The sequence below is a fragment of the Lissotriton helveticus genome, chromosome 6, assembly GCF_964261635.1.
Source record: "Lissotriton helveticus chromosome 6, aLisHel1.1, whole genome shotgun sequence".
NCBI lineage: Eukaryota > Metazoa > Chordata > Amphibia > Caudata > Salamandridae > Lissotriton > Lissotriton helveticus.
This window is the reverse complement of record NC_136067.1, coordinates 1,391,603,477-1,391,626,610: the sequence shown is the minus strand read 5'-3', so window position 1 is coordinate 1,391,626,610 and position 23,134 is coordinate 1,391,603,477.

Sequence of the window (23,134 nt, the reverse complement as noted above, 5' to 3'; positions counted from 1 at the left end):
ATCTGAACCCCAGGACTAGTGGGTTCTTGGTGCTTTTGCTCATCCTCCAACCTCGTGCCTCCCTCCGGAGGAAGATTGCGCCCCTCTTCGCCCCCTCCTAGGGCTGTGGCACTCGGGAGCTTACCTGCCTTTAACCCCATGAGAGCCTCGCTCCGATCGGAGTCGCTCTCTGCACCCGGGCTAGGCTGCCTGCTCCTCTGCCCCTCGCCTGTCAATAGGAGCGCGCTGAAGCGCTCTCGCCCCTCCCGCCGGAATTCCAGAGGCGATAGTGATCCACGCTGGGACCCGCAGCCCGCACGGACTGTGCCCTGCTGTCCCCGCTTCGCTATCCCCGAGAGTCTGCGAGCCGCACCGCCCCCCCTTGTGGAGACCCCCAGTACCGTCGTACTGTGGGGGTCGAGGGCCGCGCCTGCTCGTGTGCCCGCACCCGCTGACGTAAAGGATCCGAAGGCACCCCTGACCGGAACGAGCCGCACTACCGTGTACGACTCGTCCAATTCATGAAGAAACTGCACCATCCCTGAGATCTACCTGGGCTGGGGGCCCGCAACGTTTTATTTCCCCTTCGGCACTCCGCTCGCTCCGGCCATCGTAAGTACTTTGTCCGTGCAGCCTAGCGCACCCAGCCTCCCAGTTCCCCGCCTCCCTACCTGACCGTACTGCAAGCCGCACTGCTGAGCCTGGCTCGCGTCTATCTCTGTCCCCGAGCCGTTGGGAAGAGCAGTACGTGGCAGAGAAGTCCTCACGCCTGATGCGTGAGTCGTGGTAGGGTCCGGGTCAATTTCCTCAAGGAGAGCGGGGGAAGCGCTGCGAAGCGCACCGGAGGCCCAGGGCGAGTCTAAGGTCCCCCGAACTGGTGCAAAGAAGTGCTTTGGAAGCAACTAACATTGAAAGACAGAGAGAAGTGATTTTATAAGGAAATCCACATTTGAACTTGAAACTAAAAGCTTGCCTATATTCAATCTGTGGCCTAATTTGACAACAACGTTATATTTGGTCTTGTGATAAGTCTGAACTGATATATATATATTTTTACATAAAGGAACGTATTTTTATATATTCACAGCCTGGTGTCCATTTGTGGGGGGATTGGTACATTTTACTGTGTGTGTTATTACAAATGCTTAACTGAATAACGCCTGAAGAATAGCCTTGGCTGCTCACGCCACGCACCTAGAGGGTGAGCAAGGGTAATTCTAAGGGGTCATCCTTCGCCCTGACTTAGAGGAGAGGGTCCCTGCTTGTCACAAGTGAATACTTGCGCCAACCAGAGACCCCCAATTCTAACATTGGACGCAGCGGTGAGGATTTGCGAATTTGCATTTGTAGTTGACATACAGTGAATTGCTGATCACCACATAGTGAGAGCAGACCTATAACGCAGCCAGAGATTTCCATTTTTCTGATAATTTTGTTGAGACATCTGCCATTGCTGAAGCCATGCCTGGCTCACTCCCTGCTGGAAGAGCACCCTCTGTGATTTCTGGAATTGAAGATGTGGATTGGGAACACGGAGGTCTGGAGGGCTACAAAATAGAGCAATTGAGAGGCTTCTGTGCAAAGTTCAGAGTTACGCACACTGGGTGCAAGAAGAAAGCCCAATACATCAAGGCACTGAGAGCCTGGAAAGAGTCTAGAGAACCACAGAATGTGGTGGATATCATACCACCAGATGGCATTGTGGAGCCCAGCAGAGGCCTGTCACCAGAAGAGCTGGCAGACAGGGCAGCAGACAGGGCACATGCAATGGAGATGGCAAGATTAGCTGGGCAAATGGAAATGGACAAGCAAAGATTGGTCATGGAGGCGCAGCAACGCCAAATGGAGCATGACCTGAGATTGAAGGAGTTGGAGCTGAGAGGTTTGGGAACAACTCCTGGTGGCAGCACAACGCCGGTGCAGGTAGAGTCCAGGGTGTACATACCCAAAGATGTAGTTAAGGAGTTCTTTAGGGGGGGTGACATAGGACAGTGGTTTAGGGCTTATGAAGTAGCCATGTCCTCCCACCAGGTCCCTGACAAGGATTGGGGAGCGGGGTTGTGGGGAAGGTTCCTTAGCGAAGGGCGGGACACCCTCCTAGATTTGCCCCTTGAAGAACAAAGTTCCTACCCCCGTATGAAGGAGGCCTTAATGACCAGATATGGGCTTACCCCTGAAATGTATAGACAGAGGTTCAGGGGTTGTACTAAGCTTCCTGGGAGTACGTATGTGGAGTATGTAACTTTCTTTTGCAGAGCACTGGATGGTTGGGTGAAGGGTAATCAGGTGAATGATTTTCAAGGTCTCTTTGATTTAATTGCATGGGAGCACTTGTCCGGTAATTGTTTTCCTGAGCTACGCCAGCACCTGATTGATAGCAAGCTGACTAACCCTAGGAAGCTTGCTGAGGAGGCGGACCGCTGGCTCAGCACCAGGGTCCACAAGGGTCCAGTAGGAGACTCCGCCAAAGGTGGGCAGGATCCCCAGCAGAAGAGTGGGGGGGACAGGGGTAAACAGAAAGGGTTCCCTAAAGGCCCCAAAGTAATCCCCAAGGGAACCAGCAGAAAGGTTCTCAGCCTCCCCCACCCCCAAAGCAGAACGGGGCCCCGACAGGTAGACCTGTTCCCAAGGGGCCCTTCAATTGTTTCAGATGTGGTGACCTGGGGCACATTGCCAGTGACCCCAAGTGTCGCCTGTTTGGTAAACCAGCACCCACTGGTGCTCCAACCCGGCAAGTAGCTAGTGGTCACTTGGGAGAAGAAGTAGTGGTCCCAGGGGGTGGAGATCCTGTCCAGATGACCCTCGTCTCGCTAGGAGACAGTGAGAACTACCTGCCCTCTAACACTAAGAAATATGGGCAGGTGGTGACCATCAATGGTAAGAAAGCAGAGGCTCTTAGAGATACAGGAGCCAGTGTGACTGCAGTGAGGCAGCACCTGGTGTCTCAAGAGCAGGTTGTACACCATGCCTACTGTAGGGTTATCAATGCTGATAATTCAGAGAGTCAGTGTCCGATGGCTCAAGTTCCCTTCGAGTGGGGGTGTGTCTCTGGTACTCTGCAGGTCTGTGTGAGGAAAACCATGCCTGTAGACTGTTTGCTGGGGAATGACTTGGAGGACTCCCCTTGGGAAAAGGTGGAGAAGATGACTCACCTGAAGATGGTGGGTCTACCTGACTGGGCGTGCGTGACCACCCGGTCAATGGCAGCCACTAGGGGTGCTCAAGAGATCCTGGGGCCTGAAGGAGAGGCACAGAAACCGGCCTTAGAGAGAAGGTGCAGGGGGCGCGGGTAACCGGCCCCTGTTGTTCCCACGGTCCAGGAGGAAGCAGACCTTGAGGGGGATGCCCTGGAGCCTACTGGGGAACAGATTGCTGAACTGGGGGACCTGCCTGAGCTGACCCATTGGCAGCAAGAAGGAGGCCCCTCCAGGGAGGAATTTTGCAGGGAGCAGAAAGAATGCCCTTCTCTCGTAGGTATGCGGCAGCAGGCTGCATACCAGGCCAAATGTGTTCAGGCCAAGACACATTATGTGTACTGGGAGAATGACCTCCTGTATTCAGAGCCTAAGGCTGCTGAACCTGGGTCAGCCCGTGTGCTGGTGGTACCCCAGAAGTTCAGAGCCCTCCTACTGGGGCTGGCTCATGATGTGCCGTTAGCAGGACATTTGGGGATGGACAAGACCTATGACAGGCTTGTCACCCACTTTTACTGGCCCCAAATGCACAAGAGCTCAGATGCTCATTGTAGATCCTGTCAGACTTGCCAGGCAAGTGTTAAGAGCGGAGGGAGGCACAAGGCTCCTCTGCAACTCTTCCCAGTGGTCGGTACGCCATTCCAGCGAGTGGGTATTGACATCATTGGGCCTCTGGACCCCAAGACAGCCATGGGCAACAGGTTCATCCTGGTCTTGGTGGACCATGCCACCCGGTACACTGAAGCCATCCCTCTGAGGACAGTGACGGCCCCCGTGGTGGGACGTGCACTTATGGGAATTTTCTCACGAGTAGGATTCCCTCTAGAGGTGGTGAGTGACAGGGGGACCAACTTCATATCCAAATATATGAAGTCCCTTTGGCAAGAGTGTGGTGTAACCTAGAAGTTCACCACCCCTTACCATCCCCAAGGAAATGGGTTGGTTGAGAGATTCAACCGAACCTTGAAAGACATGATCATGGGCCTGGAAGGTCCAATGAGGCGTAAGTGGGACGTCCTCTTGCCATGCCTTCTGTTTGCATACCGTGAGGTGCCACAGAAGTCCCTAGGGTTCAGCCCCTTTGAACTGCTGTATGGTCACCCAGTGAGAGGACCTCTGAGTTTGGTAAAGGAAGACTGGGAGCAATCTCCTAGGAAACCTCCCCAGAATGTATACAGTTACATGCTGGCCTTCAGAAACCAGACCAGGGGCTTCAGACAACTTGCTGAGGCAAATCTGGAAGCCAGCCAGGAAGAGATGAAGCGGTGGTACGACCAGAATGCCACTCTGGTAGAGCTTCAGCCTGGGCAAAAGGTGTGGGTCTTGGCCCCAGTGGAGCCTTGTGCACTTCAGGATAAGTGGACAGGTCCATTTGAGGTTGTGGAGCGCAAGAGTCCTGTAACCTACTTGGTGGACATGCAGTCTCCCAGGAACCCTTTGAGGGTCCTACATGTTACCCGCCTTAAGCCCCACTTGGAGAGGTCCGAAGTGGGCATGTTGTTGGCAACTGATGATGGAATGGAGGAGGAGTGGGAGCCTCTTCCTGACCTCTTGGTAGCCTCTGAGAAAGATGGGTCAGTGGATGGAGTTAACCTCTCACCCACCCTGACGCCTGAGCGACAGGAAGACTGCCGCCAATTGCTGGGGCAGTTTCCAGATCTGTTTTTACCTGGTTCCTGGTGTCACAGATTGGTGCGTCCATGATGTGGACACAGGAGACAGCTTACCTGTGAGGCATAAGGCCTACAGAGTAACTGACAGGGTCAGGGCCTGCATCAAGGAGGAGGTCTCCAAGATGCTTGCTCTTAGGGTGGCTGAGTCCTCCAGCAGTCCTTGGTCCAGCCCCGTGGTCTTGGTCCCAAAGGCTGCTGCGCCGGGAGCCACACCTGAACTCCGGATCTGTGTGGACTACAGAGGACTCAATTCAGTCACCAAGACTGACGCGCACCCTATCCCCAGAGCTGATGAGCTCATTGATCGGCTAGGGGCTGCCCGGTTCCTCAGCACGTTTGATTTAACGTCTGGGTACTGGCAGATCGCCTTGACCGATGGGGCAAAAGAGAGGTCAGCATTCTCTACACCAGATGGGCATTTCCAGTTCCGGGTTATGCCATTTGGAATGAAGAATGCCCCTGCCACCTTTCAGAGGTTGGTCAACCAGGTGTTGGTTGGACTGGACGAGTTCAGTGCCGCCTACCTGGATGACATCGCAGTGTTCAGTGGTACCTGGCCAGAACACCTGCGACACCTCTGGGAAGTGTTGATGGCGCTGCGCAAAGCAGGCCTCACAATCAAGGCAAGCAAGTGCCAGATTGGGAAGGGCTCAGTGGTGTACTTGGGACACCAAGTGGGGAGTGGCAAGGTGGCGCCCTTGCAACCCAAAATTGAGACCATCCTGGCTTGGGAACCCCCCAAGACCCAGACTGCAGTGAGAGCCTTCCTGGGGCTCACTGGGTACTACAGGAGGTTTGTCAAGGGCTATGGCACTATTGTGACCCCCTTGACAGAGCTGACTTCTAGGAAGCAGCCCAGGAATGTGATTTGGACTGACACCTGTCAAAAGGCTTTTGACACCCTGAAGACTGCCATGTGCACGGCGCCCGTGCTCCTGGCCCCTGATTTCTCCAAGGAATTTCTAGTGCAAACAGACGCTTCAGAGCATGGTGTAGGGGCTGTTCTCTCACAGAATGCGGATGAATGAATTAGAGCCCAGACCTAGATTAACACAGTATGACACTTTAGAAGAATGGGAAACTGAGTCATTTGAGCGCGACAGATCTAGAAGTATTAGGAATTATAGAGGATTTTACCCAAACGAATTTGTGAGTCACATGAAGATCAGATGAAACAATGGAGACAAGCAATGATTACGAAAGGACTGTATCCTGTATTAATGGCAGAGGAACAGTCAAGGGCAAGTGTACAGGAAAAACTAAGCATGTAACAATGATAGGTTGTGGGGAATCGGAAGATAAGTTTATGGAAGACATCCTAACAAAGAATCCTCCACCATATAAGGAAGGACCTAGTAGAACTACTCCAAGTACCCCAGCTTTAGAAACACCTATGGTCTCGTAGATTATGCATGATTCAATAAATGGAAGGGTACTTCAGGAAAAGGAAAAAGAAGCAATAAATTAAAATAGAGAAGAATTAATACAGAAAATAACCCGATTGAGTACACATCCTGAAGCCTTAACTATACCTGTGACTATAGGTCCTGTTGTTCCATTGTATGGGGATAAGACAAATTGACCAAAACCACCAGTTATGACCACTCCTATAATAGAACCTAGAAAAGAAAATATAATAATTGAGGACCAAGTCAGTGAATGCGATTCGGTAATCTCAATAATGGATTTGCCGATAAGAGGACAGATAAATGAAACCCTTAAAGAGCCACACCTAGTTGTTCAAAAGAAATACAATTAGAAACATCTACAGGAACTAAAAGTGCCACTATAGTATCTCCAGAAGAATTAGAAAGGTGGGCACAGGGAATAGACAAACCAAACCAACAACCAAAGATTTTAGACATCTTCAAATTAAAAGTAGAATTGGAAGAAATGATAGCTGGAAATGTGGGAATAGATAGGCTAAACACTTACAGTGAAGAAGAGTTGTTGTTCATACGTAGGAGCATAACTAGGAATGCTAAAATATTTCATGATAAATTGACGGAGCTTGCCTTTGAAGTGGGGATTGAAATAGTGAGATCGAAAGTATTGCAGAAACCATACAGAGCAGAATTTACTGATAATGACTTGGAAAATATGACTATGTCGGAAGGAAATTGAAGATTATAGAATAATGACAATTTTACAAAAATGGGGAGACTTGGACAGGTGGAAAACTAGGTGGGCAAATAAAAAGGAGGAAGCACAGGCAAATCAGACCACATCGGAATATTTACTGACAGAATCTGGAAAGACAGAAAGCTTATGCCCGATGAGAGAGGTTCCAGGAGGGGGATATATACATGTTCCATGGACTCGACAAGATATTTTGTCATTTACTAATGACTTCCCAAAACTAAGAGAAAAGCCAGTTGAAAGGTATAGAAAGGTTGAAAAGTTTGTGAAGGTTTCTAAGGTTTTGTTGAAAGATTTAGATGGTCTGTTTGACATAGTGGTACCTGCAGATTTTTGGATCGAATGTAAAATTACAGTTGATTGGCCCAGTGATGAGTACCCAAGAGATGAGAAAACGGGAGCCCCTTCCGAGGAGGTAATGAAGAAATATCACCAGGTGATCACTTTCTTGAAAGGGAAAATTCCACCAAAAGAAACAGATTGAATAAAAATAGATAGAACAACTCAAGAAATAAATGAGTCCGTGCATGCATATTATGAGCCCCATTTGTGATGCTGAGCCTCAGCAAGGCCTACCAGTGCTAGGGGTTCTAACACACAAAATGATCCATCACCAGAATCTTATTTTCCCAAGTCAATGACAGTGATATGATATTTAAAACGCAAATTATTGTACAATAATAACAAAATAACTTTTTAAGGATAGGCAATTTCAACAGCTTGATTGTCGTTCGATTCATTCTTTATTTTCATAATTCAATAAAACATAACAGGATTGCTTGTTGCCAAAGCGTTTCATCCCAAAGGGGACTTCTTCAGGGCTAGAAGCAATTTATAAAAATGCACTGTTACACATACAATATATACAATTAAAAATACATACATTGATATCATTCTAAGTTGACATCATAATATAACAATCTTAAGTTTTATTATTGTGAAAGCGATTTGTTCGAGAAACGCCCATCCTAATTCATAATTTGACAGTACATTTATATCTGTCTATTCCATTATTCAGGTGCATATAGATATGAAAAGAAATAAAAGCCATATATCACAAGGCCTTCTCAGAACGATCTAATGGCGGGAGGAAGAACATACTGAGAAATGTCATATGGCAAAAACAGTCAAAAGACTGCCACAATAAAACATCATCTTTTGTATATCAGAGAGCATTCAAAGAGAGACCTTACAAAAATCAGAAAGTTACCGAGTTTGTTACATCAGATCATCATTTCTAAGGGCCATGAACGAGTGAAATAACTCACTCTTATTAGACAAAAGGAAAAGGAAAAAGAACCGTTATGCTTAGAGCAGAAGGGTGGACTTGAATCTATCATGTTCCAATGATATATTTAGGTGGTATATTTTAACTGTGCTAGGGGTTCTCCCTTCTCTGCACAGAGTCCACAGACCAATAGAAAGAAGTTGGCACAGAAGCTGGAATAGAAAAGACAGAGTTTATTAAACCTCATGAGGTGGAACTACATTCGCACAACACGTCTAGCACCATCCTATTTTGGAGTGCTACAATCTGTAGTTCCTCTGTAATATTCCCAAGTGCCATAACTGTTTGATTGGTGACAGCTTCCACAACACGAGTTAAACGCCTTATCTTTCTGCTATTCAATGCAGCACCCACAAAGAAGAATAAACCCAAATTGAAATCGACATATTGTTGCAAAGTGGTATCCGTCTGGTCAACCTCATCGGTACTTATTGTTCGTTTGTATCTATTCTTGAAAATATCATTATGCAATTTTAAATTCAGGTGATATGACGGAGGGGCCAAGAACAGAGGTGGTAACAAAAATGATATGTAACATACCCCGGACCACCCAACAGGCAATTGATAGTATCCATTATGCGAAGACGTAAAACTACTGTTGTTAGCTCCTTCAATAATCAATGTCCAAATACATTCACTCCGTCCTACTGGAAATCTCCCAACACTACTTATACACAGTTCTGCTTTAGCTCTGGTCACAGAAATTAAAAAAGGTCTATTGTCTTTGATAGTCCTCATATTCGTGAAGACATATGGTGTCGAAATATTGTCCGGTTGGTACTCTTCCCATTCCCATTTAGTCCCTTTAGCTTGAGGATAACCATCTTCATCTTGGTAGCACACTTTATTCAACCGAAAGATGATTCCACCTACTGAGGGCTTTCCGAAAGCAAACAAAAGGGCATACCAAGCTTGAAATGAACCATTGTGGGAAAACGGACAAGGAATAAAAGGTGTTCCTCCTTTCTTTTGGTGTGCAGGTATCATTCCACACACCCAACAGTTGGTAGCATTCGTGGCATTGTGTGTATGATTCAACATCTGGATGAATGTGTTATTTAGGTAGGATTGTCGATGCTTCTGCTCGTTATAGGGAAGTGTAAAATAGTGATGTTCCACTGAAGCTGGAGTAGTGGCAACAAGAAGCTGTCGAGCAGGAGCCACTTTCTCAACAAACCAGGTGATTATCGCCATAACCTCCAGAGCACCAGCAAACCCTACAGCACAAATGATTCTTTTGTTATTCATTTCAGCAACAGCGATAATTGATCTTCCTAAAAACGTGTTGAAAACAATCGTTGGAGCTCTTATCCCTTGGGCAGCCACTGATTTCTTCACCACGGGCCAAGACGGGTGTCACTACACTAACACAGGGCTGATCCCCCCCCTTGCCACATCGACTCTCCGTTTCACTAACCCAGGGCGATAGCTCAACCTGTCTTTTTCAACACTGCAGATTCTTTTCTCGGTCTCAAGTGATATTGCGATGCTCCAGAATTAGTGTGGTCCGGGAAGACTTCGGCAGATTTGTCAGGTGAGATAGCTTGACCTTTCTCCGTCTCCAGAATCTCTCGATGGTCGGTCAGCACTGCCGGTTCCACCAAGGCAGGCGACACACGCTTACAGTGTGTGCTGTGGACCCAGTTCTTCTTGTTTGTCACTCGAACTGCTGTCCTTGTAGTCCGGAGCACCTGCTCCGGACCTCCCCACCTCGGTTCCAGGCTGTTCGATCTGTCGAAGACCTCGACCATCACATAGTCGCCAGGATGGAGTTCGTGGGCCTCACCTGTAGATCTGTCAAGAAGCGCTTTTCGAACCTGTTGATGCATAGAGATCAAACTGTTGGTTAACTGTGCCAAATAATCATTCATCAGAACACAAGGAACATCATGTATGGGGCGTGGCTTAGGAACTTCCCAAATATTCATCGGTCTCCCAAAGACCACTTCGTACGGGGTGAGACCATATCGTGAATGTGGCACCGATCTTATGGACTACAATGCCAAGGGTAATGCATCTGGCCAATTTAAAGACGTGGAAGCCAGTATTTTCGCCAACTTCAATTTTAAAGTAGCATTGTATCTTTCCACTAATCCTGCTGATTGCGGGTGGAAGACTGTATGGAATTTCTGTTTGATCCCTAACCCTTTCAGGACATGCTCAACAACTTGCCCAATAAAATGAGGTCCGTTGTCACTCCACAAAAGTTTACAAACACCGTATCTAGGGAAAAACTCCTTTAAAACCAACTTCGCTGTGGTGAGAGCTGTATTATCCTTCGTAGGGTACGCCTCTATCCATTTACTGAAGGCACATACCACCACTAGGACGTACTTCAGATTATTGCAGCGTTCAAGTTGGATGTAATCCATCTGCAAGACTTCAAAAGGTGCGGTTGGTGTAGCAAACCCTCCTGTAGGAGTCAGTGTTTCTTATCCAGGATTATACTGCTAACAGATCAACCAGGACTGTACTACTCTTTTAGCTGTGCTGGCAATTTCAGGATGCTCCCAAACTTGTGTAAGCAATTTAGTTATTGCTAGAGCTCCAACATGTGCCAGGCCATGTGCCATTTGAACAATAGGTTGAAAATAGACTGCAGGCAATTTCCACTTATTCATTTCTTTGTTATGCCAACAACCTTCATCATCTAACATTCCTTCTTTAGACCATTGCTCAAGCTCTTCCACAGAGGCAGATCTTTGTATATCCAATACTCCCTCTCTAGTGTCAAGCCAACGCTCAGCTTGAGACTTCACTACGTACATGGAAGTAGTGCTTCGCTGCATCGCAGTCTCACGAGCTATGCGATCTGCAAAGGCATTGCCTTGTCCTATTTTGTCAATGATTTTCTTGTGTGCGCTACACTTCATAATAGCAACTTTCTTTGGGTATGTAAGTGCAGTCAAGAGATTATGTACTAATTCTCCATGCATTATCTGCATCCCGTGGGATGTAAGAAAGCCTCTTTCCTTCCAGAGTAGGCCAAAATCATGAACCACTCCAAAAGCATAGCGGCTATCCGTGTAAATGTTCACACACAAGTCAGTGCTAAGTTCACACGCTCGTGTCAAAGCAATTAGTTCAGCTGCTTGAGCCGACTTCTGAGGTATGCGAGCTGTTTCCACTACTGTCTCAAGCGTGGTGATTGCATAAGCAGCTGAAGTCGTGCCATCTGGTAACTTCAGACAGGACCCATCAACCCACAGTTCCCCATCTACATCTGGAAGTGGTTTATCTTGCAAATTGATGCAAACCTTTGTCTGTTCCTCAGTAAGGAATATACAATCGTGAGGTTCCTTTGACTGGGACTGAGTCACAGGATATGGCAACAAAGTGGCTGGGTTCAGTGTTGCGCACCTCTTCAAGGTAATATGAGGTGCTAACAGTGTCAATTAGTATCCTGTCAGGCGAGCACTAGTTAAGTGTTGTGTCTTGGTCTGATTCAAAAGGGCATCTACTGCATGGGGTACTAGCACCAACAGTTTGTGTGACAAAACTATCCCTTCACTCTGAGGTATGGGCACAGCTGTCGCTGCAACAGGACGAAAACACCCAGACAATGCACGAGCAACAGGATCAAGAACTGCAGAAAAATATGCACAGGGATGCTGCTTATCACCGTGTATCTGTACTAAAACTGACAATGCACACCCATCTTTCTCGTGTACTTAGAGTGTAAAAGCTTTCATGTAATCAGGTGTGCCTAACACTGGTGCAGCGCAAGAGCTTGTCTTAATTGATGAAAAGCGTTTTGGCATTCATCTGTCCATGGAAGGGGGATCGGAGTGTTTTCAGTCAAAAGTGCTAGCAGGGGTTTAACAATGTGTGAAAAGCCCAATATCCATTGCCTACAAAACGAAGTTAAACCAATGAACGCACAGACATCTTTCTGTGTGGAAGGTACTGGGGTGTCTAAAATTGCTTGAATGCGATCTGGTGTCAATGCACGGCCCTCCTTAGACAGAAGGTGACCTAAGTAGGTTACCTTCGGACTACAATATTGCAATTTCTTTCGTGATACTTTATTATGGTGTGTAGCAAGAAAAGAAAGCAAAGACAAAGTACACTCTTCACATAGTTCAGGCGTATCGGCTGTCAACAAGATGTCATCGACATATTGTATGAGAGCCACCCCTTCAGGCAAAGTAAAGGAATCAAGCTGTCTCTTCAATGCTTGACTGTAAATACTGGGACTCTCAGTATAGCCTTGAGGAACTCTACAAAATCTATATGATCGGTTATTCAAAGTGAAACCAAACAAATATCGGCTTTCAGGATGAATAGGGATCGAAAAGAAAGCGTTCTTCAAGTCTATAACAGAGAATGTAGTTGCTGTCGGAGGAACCAGGGTAAGTAATGTCGTTATGTCAGAAACCACAAGGTACTGCGGTACTACAATCTTATTGACTTCTCTTAAATCAATGGTAAATCTATAAATCCTGGTGTCAGTATCTTTTTTTCAAAATGGGAAGAATCAGACTATTGCAAACATTGTAAGGAACTTCTTCCACAACCACCACTTTCATCAAATCATGACCAATGCGTGCAAGTGCTTCTTCTCCTTCTTTAGAAATTTTATACTGAGGCAGTCTTGGCAAAGAAGCACCCTCCTTGACACTAATATGCACTGGCGGAATAACCATTTGCCCTACATCGGTGTCTGAAGTAGCCCACAAAGTACTAGGTATGAGGCTAGTGCAATGTCTTCTTTAACAATACAAGATCTCTCAATCACAGGGTAGTTGTCATTCAAAATAACCCGTACTCCTTCCAGAGAACATCGTATCGTAGCCCTGAAATATTTAAGCATATCAAGACCCACAATATTGTCTGGTGTGTTTGGAGAAAGCAAAAATGGACATGGAGCAGTAAACCTACCAACATGGAATGCGAGTGTTTGTGCCGCTCACAGTGGTGGTGTTTGGCTGACCAGGAGTGGAGTTTCTAATGGAGGGACTGCGAGGACCAGCAGGCTATTTCACCCGCAGCTGTAGCCTCTTCCCTCTGCGCCCACGCCCCCTGCCTGGACTCGTGATAACTTTTCGCGGGCGCCGCTCACAGTGGTGGTGTTTGGCTGACCTGGATTGGAGTTTCTAACGGAGGGACTGCGAGGACCAGCAGGCTATTTCACCCGCAGCTGTAGCCTCTTCCCTCTGCGCCCACGCCCACAGCCTGGGAGGATAATACTGTCGTCATCTACCCGCGACGCGGGACGCATGTGGGTGGGCACCGGGTGAAGCCCGGGCCAAGGGCGGGCCCGTTCTAGCCCGTTACAGACCGTGTAGGACCGGACCGGGCGCCCCCTCTTGGCCCTAGCGTGATTGAGGTGGTTTCAATAGATAAACTATACCATCACCATACAAACCCCAAACAGTGAGCCTGGATCATGGTGGGTCGAGAGACTAGAAGCAAAGCCCTAGCTTCCAGTACAATGGTGGCAGGTACTTTGGACAATTTCTTGGTGAGGGCAAATTCCTTGCTTTCTAATGAAATAACTGTCCTAGAACGTCGGCTCTCCCAGGGCATTGAGAATGTTAAGAGATCCTCGCTGGGTTGTATTGCAAATGCTAGAACCCCTGAACGGTGTGTGGTTTCCCCTGTCATTTCATCACCCAACATTGACCATTTAAGATTGATAGTCATCGCCTGAGTGTAGGGGTAGCCCCGGAATGTGCAGAGAATCTCTAACTGTCATCCCAGAATCTGACCCAGTGCAGGTCGTAAGGCTTAATACGGTACCAGATAGCGGGCCTGAGTTCAACACTTTTCAGTTCCGCGGGAACCGGGAGGGGGCTGTTCCCAAAAGGAAATGTGGGGCACAGACAGGGGGTGGAAAAAAGGCGAAACTAGCTAAAGGCGCCATTCACAACGACCCCAAAGGCCAGGTAAAAGGAAAGGCAGTCCCTGTAGTAGCGAGTGTTACTATAAATTCCACAGCACTGAGTTCCCCGCCAGTGCAGCCTATCACATCTACCACTGGGGATACAACCCATGTTCAGGGGGAACCCCTGACCCCAAGCATAGGCAGAATTTTGAAATCGCTGCTTGACCCTTTGTTTGCTAGGCTTGATCAAATTGATATTAGGTTGTCAAATATAGAAAAAACTGCTGGGGCTATGGCTGATTATCTGCAACCAGTAGAAACATCCCAGGAGATGCCCGTTGCCAGGGTGGGGGGTAAACTTCCAGTCAACGCCCACCCTTTAGCTACTCTGCCAGCCCCGGTTATCCCCCCCTCTGTAGCACAGAGTACCCTAGCTAGGAATGCTCACTCTACGCTCCCTGCCAGCCCTCCGAGGCTGGATGAAAAGCCGGACGTAAATGTGGAGCGAGAAATTCCAGAGGTTAATAATTCAAGAAGGAAAAGGGCAGTACATCTCCCACCAGAAGCAGCCCCACTCGTAGTGGTCCTAACCGGGGGTACCAATGCTTAGCAACTCAGCATCAGAATAGTTTGCCTCACTTAAAAATAAAGTGGCAAACTGGTTGAACAAATATAGACCCCTCCCTTCGCACACTTCTAGCGAAATCTTGATGGTTAGAAGGGTTTCTTTGGTGGGCTCTACCAACAAAAACATCAGTGGTGACTGTATCCTGGTTAACTGCAGGGACCCTGGCACAGTCTCGCACATTTGCAATTGGCTGGGCACTGAGGTGGGTACTACAATTAAAACTCTTCAATTGTCCTTTTTCTATCCACCTCATTCCATTCGTTCAGATCTGGGACCAGAAGACGGTTGGACAAGGGTGGGACCCAGAGGGCAGACCACTGGACGCAGGTTCATTCCCCATAATACCTACACTCCAACCCAATACCACAACTACAATTGGTACAGTTGCCTGGATCAGGTAGATTGACTCCAGAGCAATCGACGAGAGGCAGGGCGAGCCATAGAGACAGAAGACCCTATTTATAACCCATTGCCTTTTAGAGGGACAGTCACGTGTACGGGTGGGGGTGGGACGCAGGGAGCCGATAATGTGGCGAATATCCATCCAAGTCCACCGGCACGAGTCCCTCCAGTTCCTAATAACCGTGACAATCAGACCAAGAGACCAGTCAATTTCCACACCCCGGAAACCCCAATAACCTGCATAGGACTTAGTCTCCCACCATCAGGTACAAAAACTACTGGCAATTCCCTGAAGATACTGTCCTGGAACTTGGCAGGCTTATGTAATAAAATAGCCTACCCTGAGTAGGGCTCCTTTATAGATAAGAGCGACGTGTGCCTCTTCCAGGAAACCTGGGCCAGGAAGAGCAATTGCGGACCGGGTTTGCATCTTATTCAGGTCCGGCAAGGTGGCGGGGGAAGGGTAGACCGTCGGGGGGATTAGCAATTTGGATGTGCTCCCATCTGGGCTGTAGGGCAAGGGTTATCAATACTACATCGGAAGACGTCCAATGTGTGGTTTTAGCGTGGCCCAACGCTTCTACGCTCGCTGTGGTCAATGTCTACTCTAGACCCGTGAACATTACAAGCGAGTCTGGAACAGTTGAGGAGCTTTCTTCACTCTTATCCATGATTCCCAAAGGCACTCTAGTTGTGGTAGGGGGTGATTTTAACTGCCATTTTGAGCCACTCTTGGGCTTGATGGATGATGGCAACTTAGAGGAGGATGAGCATTGGAAAATCCCTCCAGTAGTGGGTCCCCCTCCTAGGTCTTGGGCGCCATTGGCCGTTCAAATTACGGCCCTGATGCTTAACCACTCCATCAGGGCCTGTAACGGACGCACAAAATCGGACATCCCTTCAAAATGTACTTACAACAGGCCTGGCCAGGAATCACGCTTGGATTACATATTTGTTGAAAATTGCGCCTGGAACAGGGTTATTGATTTTAGGGTAGAAACCAGGGGCGACAGTGATCACAACGCATTGATCCTGGACTTCCTGTCGCCGGGCGCCCCCAAAGAGGGTTGTAATCCAAATAATGGTCCGGACGCGAGGGCGCTCCTATCAAACAGGCGTAGGGTCAGATGGGATAAACTCGTAACACACCCCGAGTCAGTGGCGGAGCTTTATGCTCGGGCAGTCCCGGTAATGGAGGCTGTGGGAGCCCTAACCCTCCAGGATCCCTCATCTGAAGTACATCAAAAATTAGGGGATCTTAATCAGGAGTTAATTGCCACTCTAGCAAAAGTCCTTAACCCCCCGGGGGAGAATGGGAGACGGAGGGGAAACTGACCCACATGGTACAACACTACCTGTCGAAAGGCGAAAACTGATCTCCTCCGGGCCGTGAAGCAAAACAACGACAGGGCTCTAATAAAAGAAAGGAGAAGGGAATACAAGCAGTTAATACACCATGCTAGGATCGAGTGGGACAATGATAATTGGGCTAAACTAACATCTGCTCTCAAAAGAAGAGATGCCCGGAAGTTCTGGCTAATTGTCAATACCGGGTTGGCTGATCCGTTACAGGCAGTCGTACCCAACATTGCCGCAAATGTATGGGAAGACCATTTTCGCACCCTTTACGGAGGGGAGAACATTAACTATGACAAGGACCCAGGGGGGGTCTTGCCAAACCACACTGCCCAAATTAGTGAGGTTGAGTTTACCTAGGGAGAGGTCCGCGTTGCAATTGCCCAACTTGCAGCCAGCAAAGCACCGGGGTTGGCCAAACTCCCAGGTGATCTCTTTAAGCACGAACCCATGGTTTGGGCCCCTTATTTAACGATCCTATTTAACGCAATCCGAGGGGTATGGCGGTCCCTAGTACTTGGCTTGGAGCCGAGATAGTCCCTATCTTCAAGAAGGGCTCACCTCTTCTCCCAGCCAACTACAGGCCGATCAGCCTCATTGATGTGTCACAAAAAATCTTCGCGAGGCTGATCTTAGACCTACCAGGCAGGGTTCAGGAAAAATGTATCCACTACGGATCAGATTTTCCGTTTAACCCTGCTATTTTGGAAAACCGTTAAGATCGAGGGGGGTTCACTATATACTGTTTTTGTGGACCTCCATGCGGCCTTCGATCTGGTGCCGGGGGGGAAACTATGGATTGTGCTGTTAGAATTGGGCATCCCCCCCCACTATTGAACATGATCATCCGACTACATAGGGAGAACTTTGCACAGGTTAGGTGTGGGAAAAACGGTGCTCTGCCCACCAGAATCCCCGTTGACAGGGGGGTGAGACAGGGTTGTGTTTTGGCACCTATCCTGTTTTGCCTCTATGTCAACGGGGTAATCTCACACTTAAACGAGGTACCAAACAGCGATGCCCCCAAGCTCGCTGGATGTCGGGTTCCTGCGATCATGTTCGCAGATGATACCTTATTACTCTCGAAATCCCCCATGGGCATCCAAAGAGTGCTGGACGGTTTTGAGACATTTTGTCTCGAACGGGGTCTGGAGATCAATACCCTTAAAACAAAATTCATGATTTTTAACCCTCCAGCAACTACACGCCCAAACCCGAGGATAGGTAGAGTTAGGTTAGAAAGGGTGCAGACCTTCGAGTACTTGGGGCTCATTCTAAATGAAACTATGACCTGGGTCCCCCATCAAATAAAATCTCAACTTAGGCTGGCCCAAATAGCGGGGGGCATTTTAAAGCTTTCAAATAAATCAACCGTCAAACCAATCGCCCCTTCTCTTAAAATATACAAACTGCAGGCAAGGGGGGCAGTAGTCTACGGCGGTGAACTCTGGGGCTACCAGTGTAGGCCAGAGATTACTGTTGCAGAAAACACATTTTTAAGACAGTTGCTGGCACTGCCGCCCAGTACACCTTTACTGCCGTTGAGGCTCGATTTGGGCTTAAGACCCATTGAGGTAGAACTGGGTCTTAAACCCTTAACATTTTGGCGGAGGATATGGACTACCCCCAAGCTCATGAATTATAGGCAAGAGCTCTTGGAAGTTTCAAGGCTCCCGAGCGCGGGGAAATTTCCTTGGTTGAAGTATGTCAGAGAGGAGTTCGGGAGAATAGGTCTTCCGTTACTCTGATCTGACCCAGAGAATGCCTGTACCAGGGTCCCCCGTAACCACCTGGCTAAGGTGTATTATGAAAGTAAACTAACTGCCTCCACGCAGAGCACACAAATCGGCACCCTAACAGAAACTTTTTTAATGACTAAAGATTTCTACCATTTTGAGTTTGTGTTAGAAGACATTAATCCTCCTGTATTTAGAAAGTTGTATTTACAGTGGAGATATGGTACCTTACCTATCCAAGCTTTCACGAGTAAATGGTGCCCGTTATCCCCAACAAACTGTCCTGGTTGTACCTCAGACCAGGAAAATGATATGCATATACTGTTCTTTTGTCCAGCCTATCGTAAACCTAGGAGGTGTTGGATTGTCCCTCTCTGTAAAAATCTGGGGTTCACGCAATGTTTGCAAGCATATAGAATATTTAAAACGGACTTATCCGCTGTGATCGTATTTACAGTTACAATTTTTTTTCCAGCTATGTGGTATAAAAGAAGGGTGCTTGCAAATTACCCCTGACTTAGATCTTTTACATGTTTTCTTAGATGTATGAATGGGCAATCTAAATCCTAAATTGTAATTGAGTTACTTATGGACATTTTGGATTTTTAATTTACGGATGGGCAATCTAAATTTTAAATGTAACTGAGCTATTTATGGTCATTTTCGATACTGAACTGATGATGGCTAAGCACTGCTAAGTTCTAAGGGTACCGGCACTTTCTCGCTTTTGCTAAATTGTATGCACTGTAGTTATGTTTTTTAAAATGTTCAATTGTGTGAATTCTTTTATGACAACAATGTCGAAATAAAGATGAAATGAATGAATGTTTGTGACAATGGGCTAAGGGAAGGTGTTCCATTGAAACCTATTGATGTAATGGTTAAGCCAGACAGGGGAGCCCTTAGAACCAATTGTTTAGACAAGGCGCTACGAGTAGCTCCTGTATCAACCAGAAACTGATCAGTAGAACCCAAAACATGTGCTGTAACATAGGGACCCCTCTGATCTTCTGGAACTTCAACTGATTCCTTACCCCATCCTAGGCAATCCTATGCATAAGCAGAATCTTGAAAATCAAACGGCACGTAGTCGGACATTTGATATTGGTTCCTTCTATCAAAAGTGTCAAACCCATCCTGTCCACGTGTATTAGCATCAAACCTAGCACGATCATTTGAGCTTCCTCTAGGCCCTGAATATCCTGAGCGATTTCTCATTTGTCCCCGACCACGTGGACACTGCTGAGCACGCAGTACTGGACAATCAGAAAGCCAATGTCCAAATTTCTTGCAGTACGTACACTGGTCAACAGATAAATTCGAACGAATATAAGAAGGAAAAGACGAACCATAAGATTCACGTCCGCCTCTATCATTACCTCTAGAAGGTGGTCCATAAGCTTGAGCTAACATAACCTTTGTTTTTAACTCTTTAGACTTTTTATCCTCATTACTTTTAGCTTCTAGTTCTTGTCGCTCATAATACTGAGCCATGGTTAAGAGAGAAACCGGAGAAGAGGTAGTCCATGAACTCTTACTGGCCTTTAGGCGACTAGCTATTCCTGGCAAAAGGTTTGCGACATATTTATCGGCAAACAGATGCCTACCCGTGTCATCTGTCAATGACTGGCCACTAAAATCGTGGAATGCCTCTTCAAAGTGTGTAAAGAAATCTGAAACCGATTCATCTGCCTTTTGCTTACCAACGCTAATACAGTCCAATATATCTTTTTAGGGGAATAATCGTCTTTAGCTTAACTAATATAGCTGCCGGAAGATTTAAAATTAACTGACACGGTTTCTGTGCAGGTTCTCTATCTTCATCTAACTGCTCTAAATCTTTCCATAATGCTCCAAATGTCGCACGGTCATCAATTTTACGCACAGTTCTCCACATATCAGGCGGTAATATTAATCCAAAAAACAAATCAATATCAGGCAAAGTCTTAGTACAAGAACTAATTGCACCCTCAACTTCCTCATAAAAGTCTGCTGGATTCTTTCGCGGATCAGGCAATGCATTTTTAAGGGCCATAACATCTGCTCTATTCCAAGGAGTGTAAACCCAATTATAAATAAAATACTCTTTAGCATCTACAGAAGTTTCATCATCATTTGTACCCGTTCCCTTAAGAGGAACATATAAAGGTGCGGCTTCCCGCATGGGTTTCACATTAATAACAACATTCTTATCTGTTTCAAGAGTAGAAGTTCGTGCCTTGCTGATGTGGGATGTTTGTGCAGCTGCATCTGCTGCCTTTTTCTCCTCTCGCAAACGGGCTGCGTCAATACGCACTTTAACCAAGCGTCTGATCGTGTCAGGCACCTGGGAAAAGACAAAAAGACCGTCATGTAATTGTTTACAATCAGCTGCTACTTCATCGGGCTCCATTTCTACCGAATGTTTCCTAAATCATTCAATAACCTCTGCGGCAAATGTATCGGTTAAATATATTTTCTCCCTTTCCTGCCAATCTTTTATACTATCTAAAAGTTCAGAAGCAGTAGCAGTACTACGAACGGCTTTACGAGCAGCAGATCTAATGTCAGATGCACGCCCAGCAGATAACTGTTAGACCCAGCCTTGTGGCGTGGTCCTCCCTGACCCTTAGCCACCCCCTTCCGAGCTGTACCCCACCACAGACCCCTGAGTCCCCCGGCCTAGCCAACCCTTCCCTCCATGTTACCCACACCCGTCCCCGGACTGCCCGTCCGTGCCTCCATCTTCTCGGCCCGTAGGCCCCGTGTGCCCACTTCCCGGCATCTAAGATGGCCGCCCGATCCAGCGCGGCCTAGGCCGAGAGGCGCCACCCTGGCTGGAGGACAGCGCGCTTCCCTTGAGTGAGAGAGAGAGGAGCAGTTTTTCCTCACACCTCCGACCTCTCCTCGAGAGATGGGTTTCGATCGCCCCTCCGGCCACCTTGGGGGCTGACTCCACGCCTGCTGTGTGTCTGGGACTCCTCCCGAACCTGACATGAATGGATCAAAGGGCCGCGTGGCAGGAAACCCCAACAAGCGGCCCCCAGGTGCCAAGACCCCCTGCATACCAGAACTCCGGAGATCAAAGAGGAGCAGTCCTATAACTGGGGATGCTCCGGGACTGTCGGGAGATTCGACTCTGGAACGACGAGAGCCCTGCTGACGTGGTCGCGGCTCGCTTGGCGGAGAAGGACTTCTGCTGGAACCACCTGAGCCCTGCTGAGTGACTCACGGCTCCCTTGCAACTTTGGAACACCTAAGCCCTGCTGAGTGACTCGCGGCTCCCCTGCAACTTTGAAACCTCTGAGCCCTGCTGAGTGACTCGCGGCTCCCCTGCAACTTTGGGACCTCTAAGCCCTGCTGAGTGACTCGCGGCTCCCCTGAAGATCGTAAGACCTCCGACATCCTGCTTGAGCCCTGCTGAGTGACTCGCGGCTCACTGACTCTCCTGGTCCGGCTGGACCCCAAAAGATCGCATCGTATCCCCCGGCTCGAGGATTGAGAGCTGTGCGCCGCATACGCACCGATATTGACATTGGACCATAAGACTGTCCCGCTACCCCTACCCTGACCGAGACTCTATGGGCCCTGGCCCTATTTGTAAATACCTGTCGTTGCCGATCATAAAGATCCCTTTTGAATCACGAGATAAAGAAACGTTCTTAAGAAGCTCCGGTGTGGTGTCTCTTTGTCGTGTGGTGCTGATATAGTGTGTACGATCCTAGATTCGAGACTCTCCCCCTGAGAAGTCTCCCGCCAGTGCTCGTCTTTGTATTTAGGAAGGTGAGCTCCAGGGTGGTCAGGTACACTTCCTGTTCGCCCCCGAGGTCGCCGTCTAACATTGGTGGCAAGCGATGGGATACGAGCCACAATCTAGAGATCGTACAGTACACGACTAACGCACTACCGAGCAAAGACTACAGAAGAAGCCACCATGAGTACCACTGAAGTCGAAGCGAGTACCGCATTCCGTGTAGAACAACTGGAGGAGTACTCGCACAAAGAGCTAAAGGAATTTTGCAAAGAACTGGGAATCGCTACCACTGGCCTCAAACCCAAGGAAGACATGCAGAAAGCATTGAAAGCTTGGGTAGAGTCCGGAGTCCCCCGCACAGAAGGAGCGGCGGCGCAGCCAGACGAACCGGGACTCCCCCAGACAGAAAGCAGCAGCCAGGTACGAAGCATCGTGCCAGACGGGGGCCTATCCCCGGAAACGCTCGCGGATCGAGAAAGAAGTCGCCACCACGAGCTTGAGATGGCGAATCTAAAGATCGAAGGCGAAATAAAATTGACAGAAAAGAAACTGGTGATCGAGCAAATGAAAGTACAAGGAGAATTGGAGGAGAAGAAACTCCAGCGGAGCATGAAGGGAAGAGACTTCAGCTGGAGCACGAGCGAAGCTTGAAGGAGCTCGAGCTCAAGGCAAGGAACGAAGAGAACCGCCCCCCGGGGAACCGAGAGATCGGACCCCCGGTAGAGCCGAAGGTCCACATCCCCAAAGATGTGGTCAAAGAATATTACAAAAATGTCGACATCCAGCAATGGTTCAAGGCCTACGAAGTTGCCATGACATCCCACCGAGTCCCACAGAAAGATTGGGGGGCCGGATTGTGGGGTCGATTCCTGAGCGAAGGGAGAGACACCCTGCTCGATCTCCCGTCCTCCGTGCAGACTTCCTACAGCCACATGAAGGAGGCCCTCCTGACGAGATACGGCCTCAACCCAGAAATGTACCGCCAGCGGTTCCGGGATTGCAAAAAGATTCCTGGCACTACCTGGGTGGAATACGTAAACTTTTTAGCAGCAAGGTGACCACCATGGAAGAACTAACTGACCTCATGCTGTGGGAACATTTGTCCACGAATTGTTTTGTGGAGCTACACCAGCATCTGCTCGACAGCAAGCTCGCAGATCCGAGGAAGCTGGCCGTCGA